The following is a 12101-nucleotide window of genomic DNA, read 5'->3' on the forward strand; positions in this document are numbered from 1 at the left end:
CTGGTGGGAACACACTTTCCTGGAGTAATACCCCTATTCTAAGAATGGGCAGTGGCAGAATGGAATGTCAGCTCTGGTTCTGTCAGGCTGCCCCTCCAGACATGGAACCTCGACTCTACCAGCAAGGTAGTAGCTAGACAGTTGGGGCTAGTATCCTTTACCTGCAGTACCTAAGGTAGGGCTTTCACCCTATGAGTGGAGATAGTGTGTGAGAAGAGAGACCAATTCTTCTGCACACCTGGAGTAAAGTTTCCACGCCTCAGAAACAAGAGGAATGAGAAACACCAGCAGCCTTCACATCCTGGGATGAAAATATATCCCCAGACAGCTGGGTGAAAGGGATCTACCATATTCTTGTTTGCACATGCCTAGGGTAGAACTTAAGTAGAAAATAACTGGGAATGGATGGGTAATCAACCAAATTGTGGCTCAAATGCCTCAAACTCTCACTGTTCTGACCAAAACAGCAAATTCTCTTTAACAAATGTGTCTCCTAATGCTCTATGGTTTTAGGAAAATCTCCAGAGACTTCAAAATCTTTTTTCTTTTGTAATTTTCTCTGGTTTAGTTGCTTTACTAGGGAGGGAGTCTAACATGCTCCTTATTCCATCATTTCAGAAACTCCATCTTCAGTATTGATTTCATATTTTTTATGCCTATAGTTGCTAGCCCAGTATCTTCCTGCTTGATGTTTGATTATATCCTCATTTGTTATTGCTAAAAGAATGAATGAATGAAGTTCCTGAGAAAATGGCTGGGAAGCTCTCCAGTATAATGTTTCTGTGTCCTGCACAGTTACTCCTTCTCCTCATGCCTTGACTCGAATTTGGGAAGATGGTCTTGTATCTTTACTTTCCCCCACATCAATGGTAGCACCATTTCTTTCTTTTCTTTTCTTTTCCTTTCTCTTTTCTTTTCTTTCTTTCTTTTTACATGTTACAGAAAGATGTTTGATTATTGAAATTGTTTTGAATTCTTCCAAACTTTATTATACATATTTGATATTTTAGCTTGTTTCAGATTTTATCCACAAATTTTTATAAAATAATCAGCTTTTGTGGAGGAAGTCAGAAATATTTGCAAATTCATTCTTTTACCTTTTTCTTTTGTCTGGAGAGGTCTGGGTTTTACTGTCAGCATTGCACATGCTAGCTGTGAAGGGAAACTTTGTGAAGCTCTGTCTTCTCCTTTATAAAATGGGGTTAATAAGGTTTTCCCTACTTCCTGTAATGGAAAATCTGGGGAAATCAAATAAGATTATGCATGTAAAATCACTTTTAAACTGTAAAACCCTAGCTAAATATGTAAAGTTGTTAAAATTAGTTTCCTAACAATTGAGTAAAAGGATTCCATGGAACTCTGCAGGGTCAAGAGAAAAGGCTGATGGTCCAAAGATATGTTGGAGCCCAATATCCCATAAAGAGAAATAAAGTCCTGAAAGGAATGTGAATTTTCAAAAGCAGTGGGAGGTGGGTGGGAAGGTGAGCAAAGGTACTGTTTCTTTCTTGCATATGGAAGAGAGGCTTTATGTATTCTCCCTTCTTTTTGCAACATTGTATATTGAGTATCTGGGGACACAAAGTAGTCTAAAAATTTCATTCAAAAATCTGCAGGCAAATCAGGTTTTAATAATCCATCATGCCACCCCAAACGTTTTAATGTGGGTATGAAGATTTATTGTGGCACTGGGCCATATATCTGGTGATTTCCCATCTGTATTACTTTCTGATAAAACAAAACAAGCAAAATCAAATTACTTTCTCCCTAACAGCCCTGAGATTTTTGGAAGAATGCAACTGATGTCTCTTGGAATCATCTTTACTATTGGCTTTAAAAATATCAAAGAATACTATTGCCATTCCTTAAGTCATTGTTCTGGGTTTACGCTCTCAGCCTAAACCTAGATTGAATATAGTGAACTGGTTTCTGATAAATACCGTCAGAATCTACCCTCTTGTGAACTGGACATTTCTTCTTCTAATGCAGCTTAAGATGGCCGCAGATGGTCTGTGCTATTAAGCATTGTCAGATGCTTTGTGGCTTACGTTCTGAAAGTAACGTAAAAAAAAGTCTGCAATAGACACATTTCTAAATAAATATGTATCTATAAGAGTTTGAGCTGCAGTTCTAACAGGTCACAGTTCCCATATACCGTTAGAGCTCTTGCCCAATATCATAGTCAATGTGACAAGTGAGTGCCTGGTGTTCTGGGTCTGAGAAGTGAGTGCTCTGGGTCTGAGAAAACACCTTTGCTTTTTCTCATATTGAACAGTGATTATTTCTTACCTTATAACTGCTAAAATTTTCTCCTTTTATTTTCCCTTATCCACAGAATCTCAGTTGAATTCTATTTTATATAAGCTAATATGCTTCTTTTTAGATCTGTTACTTTATATTCCTCTAAAGGGTGTCTGAAAGGGCTCATAGAACATATGCGCTTGGAAAACATAGACTTACTCATATTTTAGGTAACAATTTCTCTAGCTTTATCCAAAGTGAAAACACATGAGAAACTTACTGATTTCACATGGTTATAATTTACATAAATGTTGATACCCAGGAAACTGGGACAGAGAGGGGGGTATTTTAGTTAACTAGTGATGATATGGGCCTTGCCCAATCTTTGTCAGGGAGTCCACATTTAAACTCACTAAATGAAATGAACACATAAAGGGGGTGGAATGCCAGCAGCACACTGTTTATTTCCTCAGGTGTTTATCTGTCTCTCAGATGATTCAAAACTACCATCACTTTGTTATTTCTCATTTTGTTGACATGGAAAATATTATTTTGATACCAAAATCAAAGAGAACAACTGTTTATGTAATCATAAACTTTTGCTTCAGAAGCATGCATGGCTTTTTTTTAACTTTATTCCAGGGATGAAAATAATATTTGTAGTGAGCAATTTGACTACTAAGCTATTAATCAAATGAGAAGGATTCAGAAGAACTGATTTTAATTCTGGTCTGCTACCAATATACTGCGAATGTGTTTCAACATCTGAATACCTGAATGCTTTCAAATATAGAATGGTAATGTCAAAGTCTACTTTTCCTGCCTCCCAGCTTTTCTGATTGTAAATGAAATGTGAATTTGTTATGATATATGAATATTTTTAAAAACAACTTCATGAGAACTTAAAATACAAAGCAAGCAGTAAAAACAATAAATATATTTTCAACAGAATATAATGCAAATACAAATACTATGTTCTTCATTTAAGCCAAAATATAGATAAAATGGCTCCTTTTGTTATTAGCAAAGTAGGCCTAGAATATATGCAATCTCCAGTTGCACCATCTACACACATTGTTATTTAAGGAATTTTATTTTGTACCAACTACAACCACATTGTTAAGTGTGTGCGTATATATATATATATATTTAAATGTAAGTTTATATATGTAAATAAATATATTTTTATGTATTTAAATGTAAGTTTAATATATAAATATATAAAATTATATATAAACTTACATTTAAATACATATATACACACATTGTGTATATATATATATACATGGCTTATATATATACTTTAAATATATATATACACACACTTAACAATGTGGTTGTAGTTGGTACAAAATATACTTGCATTTAAATATATATATACACACACATATACACAAATATAAGTATATATGTATATATGTGGGCCTATTTTGTGTGTGGCGGGGGGGCTCATGATTCTGCACGCTGTACAAGCATGGTGCTGGCATCTTCAGGGAGGCTTTACTCATAACAGAAGGTAAAGCAGGGCCAGGCATGTCAGATGGTGACAGATGGAGCAAGAGGAGTGGTGGTGGGAAGATGCCACATGCTTTTAAACAACCATAGATAGTGAGAACACATGATCTTCAGGACAGCACCAAGCCATTGGGATCTTCCCCCATGACTGAAACACTTCCCACCAGGCCCCACCTCCAACAAGGGGGATTACAATTCAACATGAGATTTAGAGGGGATAAAATTCTAACTATATTAATTCTATTCAGTATAAAAATAATAAATATATAAATGTTATATGTAATTAAAAGTGCTTTTAAACATTTTCTTGGAGAAACTCAAAATATAAAACTCAATACTTCATTAATGTAGAATAATTCAAAATTTGTCAGAAATAACTAGAACATACTAAGAATCTGTGTGTCTGTGTGTGTGTGTTTAATTAAATATTTTTATTCTTCACAAATAATGGTATACTTGGAATTCTCTGAGATTGTTCAGTCTGGGATTATTTGGAAAGTCATAGCTGTTTAGAGATGTAGCACTTTCTGTGATAGTAACATTTTTATAAGGGCATAAGTATAGTCTTTCCTAACATGAATCTACACAATATTGAGCAATTTTAATAAGCTAACTTAAATTACACATTTTATCTCTCATAACTATAAATGTGACAATTTCAAAGTGATGTATGAAAATAAAATACTATAAATATGTGTAGAAAGCACACTTTCTATCTCTTAACTACATTTTACCCCTTTTGCTAGAAAGCAGGATGGTGGTTGTCTTAGCACTGCCAAAGGAATTCAGAGTGTAGATAGTATGTGATTTCAATAATACCATAAAATAGGCTGAATAACTTGTTTGGATAATAATACATTTAAATCTTTATTTTCTACTCAGTGCCAAACATGAGACTAACTTTTTTAAGGTCAGCAAAATATGCAATTAAAAATTACTCTCGCATACCTTCCTTCCATGAGTGTCAGGGCAAATTCTCTGGGGTTACTTCTCCATAGATCTGTATGGAATCATATAAAACCATTCATACAAGCTGACCCTAAATAGCTTTAAAGTTTTGAAAATTCCATTTTACAAGTTCTTTTGATCAGTAACCAAGTGGTATATCTTCATCTTGATAAAGGCCAAAAAGTATTTTCATTCATCGAAGTGACTGATTTTGTGGGTTTTGAGAATAGGAAGGAGTAATGGGGAGAGCAGGTAATGAAAAAGAAACAGTGCAATCAGCACCAGGAATGTGGCAGTATGCTGCTCTAAAAAAATTAAACAAACTTACCCTCTTCTGAATATTTCACTTTGTCTTTGACTAACACTTATTCATTACAATAGCCATTATGTATGAATCAACAGATGTGGATAGAGTGGGACATAAAAATAATTACATTTTGGCTTATTTCACTAACATAATGTCCTCCAGTTTCATCCATGCTATCACAAATGATAGTATCTCCTTTTTTTAACATTGAATAGCATTCCATGTGTAAATATACCACTTTTTTTAATCCTTTAATCCAATTAGGGGCACTTATATTGGTGCCATATCTTGGCTATTATGAATAGTGCTACAATAAATATGGGATTGCAGCACAAAAATTATAACTATGTGATGTAATACATTTGTTAATTAGCTAGATTTAACTGTTTCAAAATGTATATATAATTTAAAGCATCATGGTGTAGCTGATAAATATATATAATTTTATCCATCAATTTCAAAGTCAAATTTTGGCTTTTCAATTTTAAACATCTAGAATTTGAGAATAGGAATAATTTATATTCAGAGACAATACAGGAGAATTTATAATCAGTAGAAAAATGATTCTCTGATTTGAGGGAGGCAAGTGATAAAGGAAGTGTGAAAAGAAAGGTCTTTAAGGGATTAAAATTTAGGATAACAGGACCCAACCCAAAATAATGTATAGAAACAGTGGCTAGTAGAGAAATGTGAATCTGAAACAGATCTATAATAATATCACTTGATCATGGTGAGTGATCCTTTTAGTGTACTGTTGAATATGGTTTTATATTTTTTGTTGATTTTTGCATCTGTGTTCATCAAAGATACTTGCACGTAGTTTTTTTTTTGTAGTGTACTTGTCTGCTTTGGTATCTGGGTAATACTGGCCTTGTAAAATGAATTTGGAAATATTCCCTCTTATTCAATATTTTGGAAGAGTCTGAGAAGGATTAGCATTGGTTCATTTTTAAATGTTTGGTAGAATTTGGTCTTGAATCCACTAGGTCTGTTCAGATTTACAATTTCTTTGTTATTTAGTCTTGATAAATATTGTGATCTACACTGTCCTTGGTGACATACATAGCTCAGGGTTGGATGTATTAGTAGGCTATTAGCTCACACATCAATTTTGCATAAAATATGCCATGACGCTAATAGCTACAGAAAGAGGAAAACAGACTCTACAGTCCACTGCTTTACATCTTAGTGTGAATTATCCAGAAAGTAACATGTGTCACAAAAGCTCAGATGCTACTCTATTAGGGACTGAAAACCTAGGGAGCAGGAGTCAAGAAAGGGGACATGGTGAAGTAAAGAAAGAAAGGAAAACAATATAAATTAATGCAGCACTGCATTTGTGATTGGCCAACTGCTTTTGTCAAGTACAACAAAAAGAGAATAGGAGAACAGTTAACTTTCTTCAACTAAGATTTAAGAGCCATATATGAGGTTTTAGGTGTAATTTACTACTTAAAAATCAGCTAATGTCAATTGTATAAAAACAGTTCCAAAACTTAGAAAAAAGATAGGAAACTACTTAACTGATTTTATGGATTTGCAGATGCAATCTACTAAACCGTAAAAATCAGCTAATGTCAGGTATATAAAAATGGTTCCAAAGCAGAGAAAAAAGGTAGGAAACTACTTAACCGACTTCATGAGATGAATAATGACTATAGCACTCAAGACAAAAAGTCACAAGAAAATAAAATTTTACTTTAATCATACCTGTGAACATAGAAGCAAAGGTCCTAAATAGATGATCAGCAACGACAATCAACTGTTTATTATAAAATTACATTATTAAGGGCTAATTTTGAGATTTCAAGAAGAGCATCATATTAGAAAAATTATCCACATAATTAATCCACTAAAATAACAAATGAGAGAAATATGTAATCAGCAATAGGTATCATACCACTGAATAAAACATAGCAACCATTCATAATAAACATTTTTGCTAAGTTAACATTCATAAACATAGATACAAGATACCTATAACAGATGCATGTGCAGTATATGATGCAAAGTTCTAGAATAAATTACATTAAAGTTAGGATTAAAAATATTTCCATTTGTCATGACAATATTGTGCTAAAGGTTCTATCCATTAAAACAAGATAGGTCAGGCACGATGGCTCATGTCTGTAATCCCAGCACTTTGGGAGGCTGAGGCTGGCCAATCACCTGAGGTCGGGAGTTCAAGACCAGCCTGATCAACATGGAGAAACCCCGTCTGTATTAAAATACAAAAAGTAGCTGAGGATGGTGGCATATACTTGTAATCCCAGCTACTCAGGAGGCTGAGGCAGGAGAATCACTTGAACCTGGGAGGCAGAGGTTGTGGTGAGCCAAGATTGTGCCATTTCACTCCAGCCTGGGCAACAGGAGTGAAACTCCATCTCAAAATAAGTAAATAAATAAATAAATGAATAAGACAAGACAAAACACAAGAATGGTGGGTATAGAAATTAGAGAGGATGAAAAAAGCATTTATTATTTCCAGATAACAATTATTTATGAAACAAGTCAAGATAACCAACTGAAAATTAGAAATGAAGAGAAAATTCACAGTGGACTATACATTTAATCTGACAGCTCTCCATACGGATATGCTGTTTTACTGTAACTGTGTTTAGTATACCAGATGTTAAAATAGAGACAAAAACATGTTGAATTGATAGGATTGGTTTGTAAGTTCTGTGTGGTTAAAAAAAACAGTTTAATGATATTAAGGGAACTTGTTTGAAAACAGATAATCATAAAAGCTAGGTAGAGAAAGAATATGAGCAAGTTGATAGCTTGGAAGAAAATAGAGAAAATAGTATCTGAGATTTCTATGGGGTTTCTTTTTTTAAATGGAATTTCACTCTTGTTTCCCAGGCTGTAGTACATGAGCTCAGCTCACTGAAACCTCCAGCTCCCGGGTTCAAGTGATTCTCTTGGCTCAGCCTCCCAAGTAGCTTGAATTACAGGCACATGCCAGCAAGCCCAGCTAACTTTTGTATTTTTAGTACAGACAGGGTTTCATCATATTGGTCAGGCTGGTTTTGAACTCCTGACCTCAGATGATGTGCTTGTCTCAGCCTCCCAAAGTGCTGGGATTACAGGCATGAGCCACCTCACCTGACCATCTGTGGGGTTTCTAATCATAATGGGATTAATTGTAGTCGAGGTTACAACTTTGTTTTGAAATGATGAAGAATTCAAATTTCATATGTATAACAGTTCTGGGCAATGAAAAAATCTTGACATAGATATGATTATGGGTGAAAAATATTAAACAGAGCTGAAAGTAAATTTATAAGGAAGAAATTATAAATGATAGGGTACCTGGCATGTGAAACACATAGGGACAGAACTCAGTCAAGATTATAGTCAGGAGTCCTGAAACATGAGAGAATGATAGCACGATCATGAGAATCCTCAGTTAAAATAAAAATGAGTTGAGCATTATTTAGCCAGATGTCATGATCTTCAAGTAAAGACTACTTTTTCATTTTATTTTTATTTTATGTTCTGAGATACATGTGCAGGTATGTTACATAGGTATACATGTACCATGGTGGTTTACTGCACCTATCAACCAGTCATCTAGGTTTTAAGCCCCGAGTGCATAAGGTATTTGTCCTAATGCTCTCCCTCCCCTTGACCCCCACCCATCAACAGGCCCTGGTGTGTTCTGTTTCCCTCCCTTTGTCCATGTTCTCATTGTTCAACTCCCACTTATGAGTGACAACATGCAGTGTTTGGTTTTCTGTTCCTGTGTTTTCTGAGGATGATGGCTTCCAGCTTCATTCATGTCCCTGCAAAGGCCATGATCTCATTCTTTTTTATGGCTGCATAGTATTTCATGGTATATATGTACCACATTTTCTTTATCCAGTCTATCATTGATGGACATTTAGGTTGGTTTGATGTCTTTGCTATTGTAAATAGTGCTGCAATAAACATATGTGTGCATGTGTCTTTATAGTAGAATGATTTCTATTCCTTCTAGGATTGCTGGGTCAAATGGTATTTCTGGTTCTGGATCCTTTAGGAATTGCCACACTGTCTTCCACAATGGATGAACTAATTTACAATCCCACCAACAGTATAAAAGTGTTCCTATTTCTCTACAGCCTCACCAGCATCTATTGTTTCCTAACTTTGTTTAAAATTGCCACTCTGACTGGTGTGAGATGGTATCTCATTGCAGTTTTGATTTCCATTTCTCTAATGATCAGTGATGATGAGCTTTTCTCCATATGTTTGTTTGCCACATAAGTATCTTCTTTTGGGAAATGTCTGTTCATATCCTTCACCCTCTTTTTGATGGGGTTTTGTGTGTTTTTTTGTTTGTTTGTTTTTTGGTTGTTTTTTTTTTTTTTTTGTAAATTTAGGTTCCTTGTTACTTGTAGATTCTGGATATTAGACCTATGTCAGACAGGTGGATTGCAAAAATTTTCTCCCAATGTGTGGGTTGCCTGTTCACTCTGATGATAGTTTCCTTTGCTGTACTGATGGTCTTTAGTTTAATTAGATCGCATTTGCCAATTTTGACTTTTGTTGCTATTGCTTTTTGTGTTTTCATTATAAAGTTTTTGCCCCTTCCTATGTCCTGAATGGTATTACCTAGGTTTTCTTCTAGGGTTTTTATAGTTTTAGGTCTTATGTTTAAGTATTTAATCCATCTTGAGTTAATTTTTGTATAAGACGTAAAAAGGTTCCAGTTCCAGTTTTCTGCATATGGCTAGCCAGTTTTCCCAGTACCATTTATTAAATAGGGAATCCTTTCCCCATTGCTTGTTTTTGTTAGGTTTGTGGAAGATCAGATGGTTATAGATGTGTGGTTTTATTTTTGAGGTCTCTGTTCTGTTCCATTGGTCTATATGTCTATTTTGATATCAGTACCATGCTGTTTTGGTTACTGTGGCCTTGTTGTATAGTTTGAAGTCAGGTAGCACAATGCCTCCTGCTTAATTCCTTTTTCTTAGGATTGTCTTGGGTATATGGGCTCTTTTTGGTTCCATATGAAATTTAAAGTAGTTTTTTTCTAATTCTTTGAAGAATGTGAATGGTAGTTTGATGACAATAATATTGAATCTATAAATTACTTTGGGCAGTATGGCCATTTTCACGATTTTAATTCTTCCTATCCATGAATATGGAATGATTTTCCATTTGTTTGTGTCCTCTGTTATTTCCTTGAGCAGTGGTTTGTATTTCTCTTTGAAGAGTTCCTTCATGTCCCTTTAAGTTGGATTTCTAGATATTTTATTCTCTTTGTAGCAATTGTGAATGAAAGTTCGTTCATTATTTGGCTCTCTGCTTCTCTATTTTTGGTGTGTAGGAATGCTTGTGAATTTTTTTTTTTTTTTGAGATGGAGTTTCGCTCTTGTTACCCAGGCTGGAGTGCAATGGCACAATCTCGGCTCACTGCAACCTCCGCCTCCTGGGTTCAGGCAATTCTCCTGCCTCACCCTCCTGAGTAGCTGGGATTACAGGCGCATGCCACAACGCCCAGCTAATTTTTTGTATTTTTTAGTAGAGATGGGGTTTCACCATGTTGACCAGGATGGTCTCGATCTCTTGACCTCATGATCCACCCACCTTGGCCTCCCAAAGTGCTAGGATTACAGGCTTGAGCCACCGCGCCCAGCCCTGCTTGTGATTTTTTAAATAATGATTTCGTATCCTGAGACTTTTGCTGAAGTTGCTTATCAGCTTAAGGAGTTTTTGGGCTAAGATAATGAGGTTTTCTAAATATACAATCATGTCATCTGCAAACAGAGACAATTTGACTTCCTCTCTTCCTATTGAATACAGTTTCTTTCTCTTGCCCATTGCCCTGTCCTGAACTTCCAATACTATGTTGAATAGGAGTGGTGAGAAAGGGCATCCTTGTATTATTCCAGTTTTCAAAGAGAATGCTTTCAGCTTTTGCCCATTCAATATGATATTGGCTATGGGTTTGTCATAAATAGCTCTTATTTTATTTTGAGGTATGTTCAATCTATACCTAGTTTATTGAGAGGAAGTAGCTAACTTGGTTTTGATTTTACAGGCTCATCAGTGGATAATTGCCTTGTCTTAGATGAGACTTAAGTCTGTGGACTTTTGAGTTAGTGCTGAAATGAGTTAAGAGTTTGAGGGACTGTGGGGAAGGCATTATTAGTTTTGAAATATAAGGATGTGAGATTTGGGAGGGTCCAGGGACAGAATGATATGGCTTGGCTGTGTCCACACCCAGAACAATATGGTTTGGTTCTGTCCCCACCCAAATCTCAACTGGAATATCCACATGTTGTAGGAGGAACTTGATGGGAGGTAATTGAATCATGGAGTCAGGTCTTTCCTGTGCTGTTCTCATGATAGTGAATAAGTCTCACAAGTCCTGATTTTTTTATCAGAAGGAATTTCCCCACACAAGCTCTCTCTTTGACTGCCACCATCCACCTAAGATGTGACTTGCTTCTCCTTGCCTTCCACCATAATTGTGAGGCCTCCACAGCTATGTGGAACTGTAAGTCCATTAAACCTCTTTCTTTTGCAAATTGCCCAGCCCCAGGTATGTCTTTATCAGTAGTATGAAAATAGACTAATACAGTAAATTGGTATCAGTAGAGTGGGACACTGATGAAAAGATACCCAAAAACATGAAAGTAATTTTGGAACTGGGTAAAAGGCACAGGCTGAAAAAGTTTGCACAGCTCCAAAGAAAACAGAAAAATCTGGAAAAGTTTGGAACTTTCTAGAGACTTGTTGAATGGCTTCGACCAAAATGCTGATAGTGATATGGACAATGAACTTACGGCTGAGGTGGTCTCAGATGGAGATGAGGAACTTTTTGGGAACTGAAACAAAGGTGACTCTTGCTATGTTTTAGCAAAGAGACTGTTGGCATTTTGCCCTACCCTAGAGATTTGTGGAAGTTTGAAATTCAGAAAGACGATTTAGGGTATCTGGTGGAGGAAATTTCTAAGCAGCAAAGCATTCAAGAAGTGACTTGGATGCTGTTAAAGGCATTCAGTTTTAAAAGGGAAACAGAGCATAAAAGTTTGGAAAATTTGTAGCCCAACAATGAAATAGAAAATTTGGGATCTGAGCCCATTTTCTAAGGAGAAAT

Source organism: Callithrix jacchus, chromosome X (genome assembly GCF_049354715.1).
Source record: "Callithrix jacchus isolate 240 chromosome X, calJac240_pri, whole genome shotgun sequence".
Classification (NCBI taxonomy): domain Eukaryota; kingdom Metazoa; phylum Chordata; class Mammalia; order Primates; family Cebidae; genus Callithrix; species Callithrix jacchus.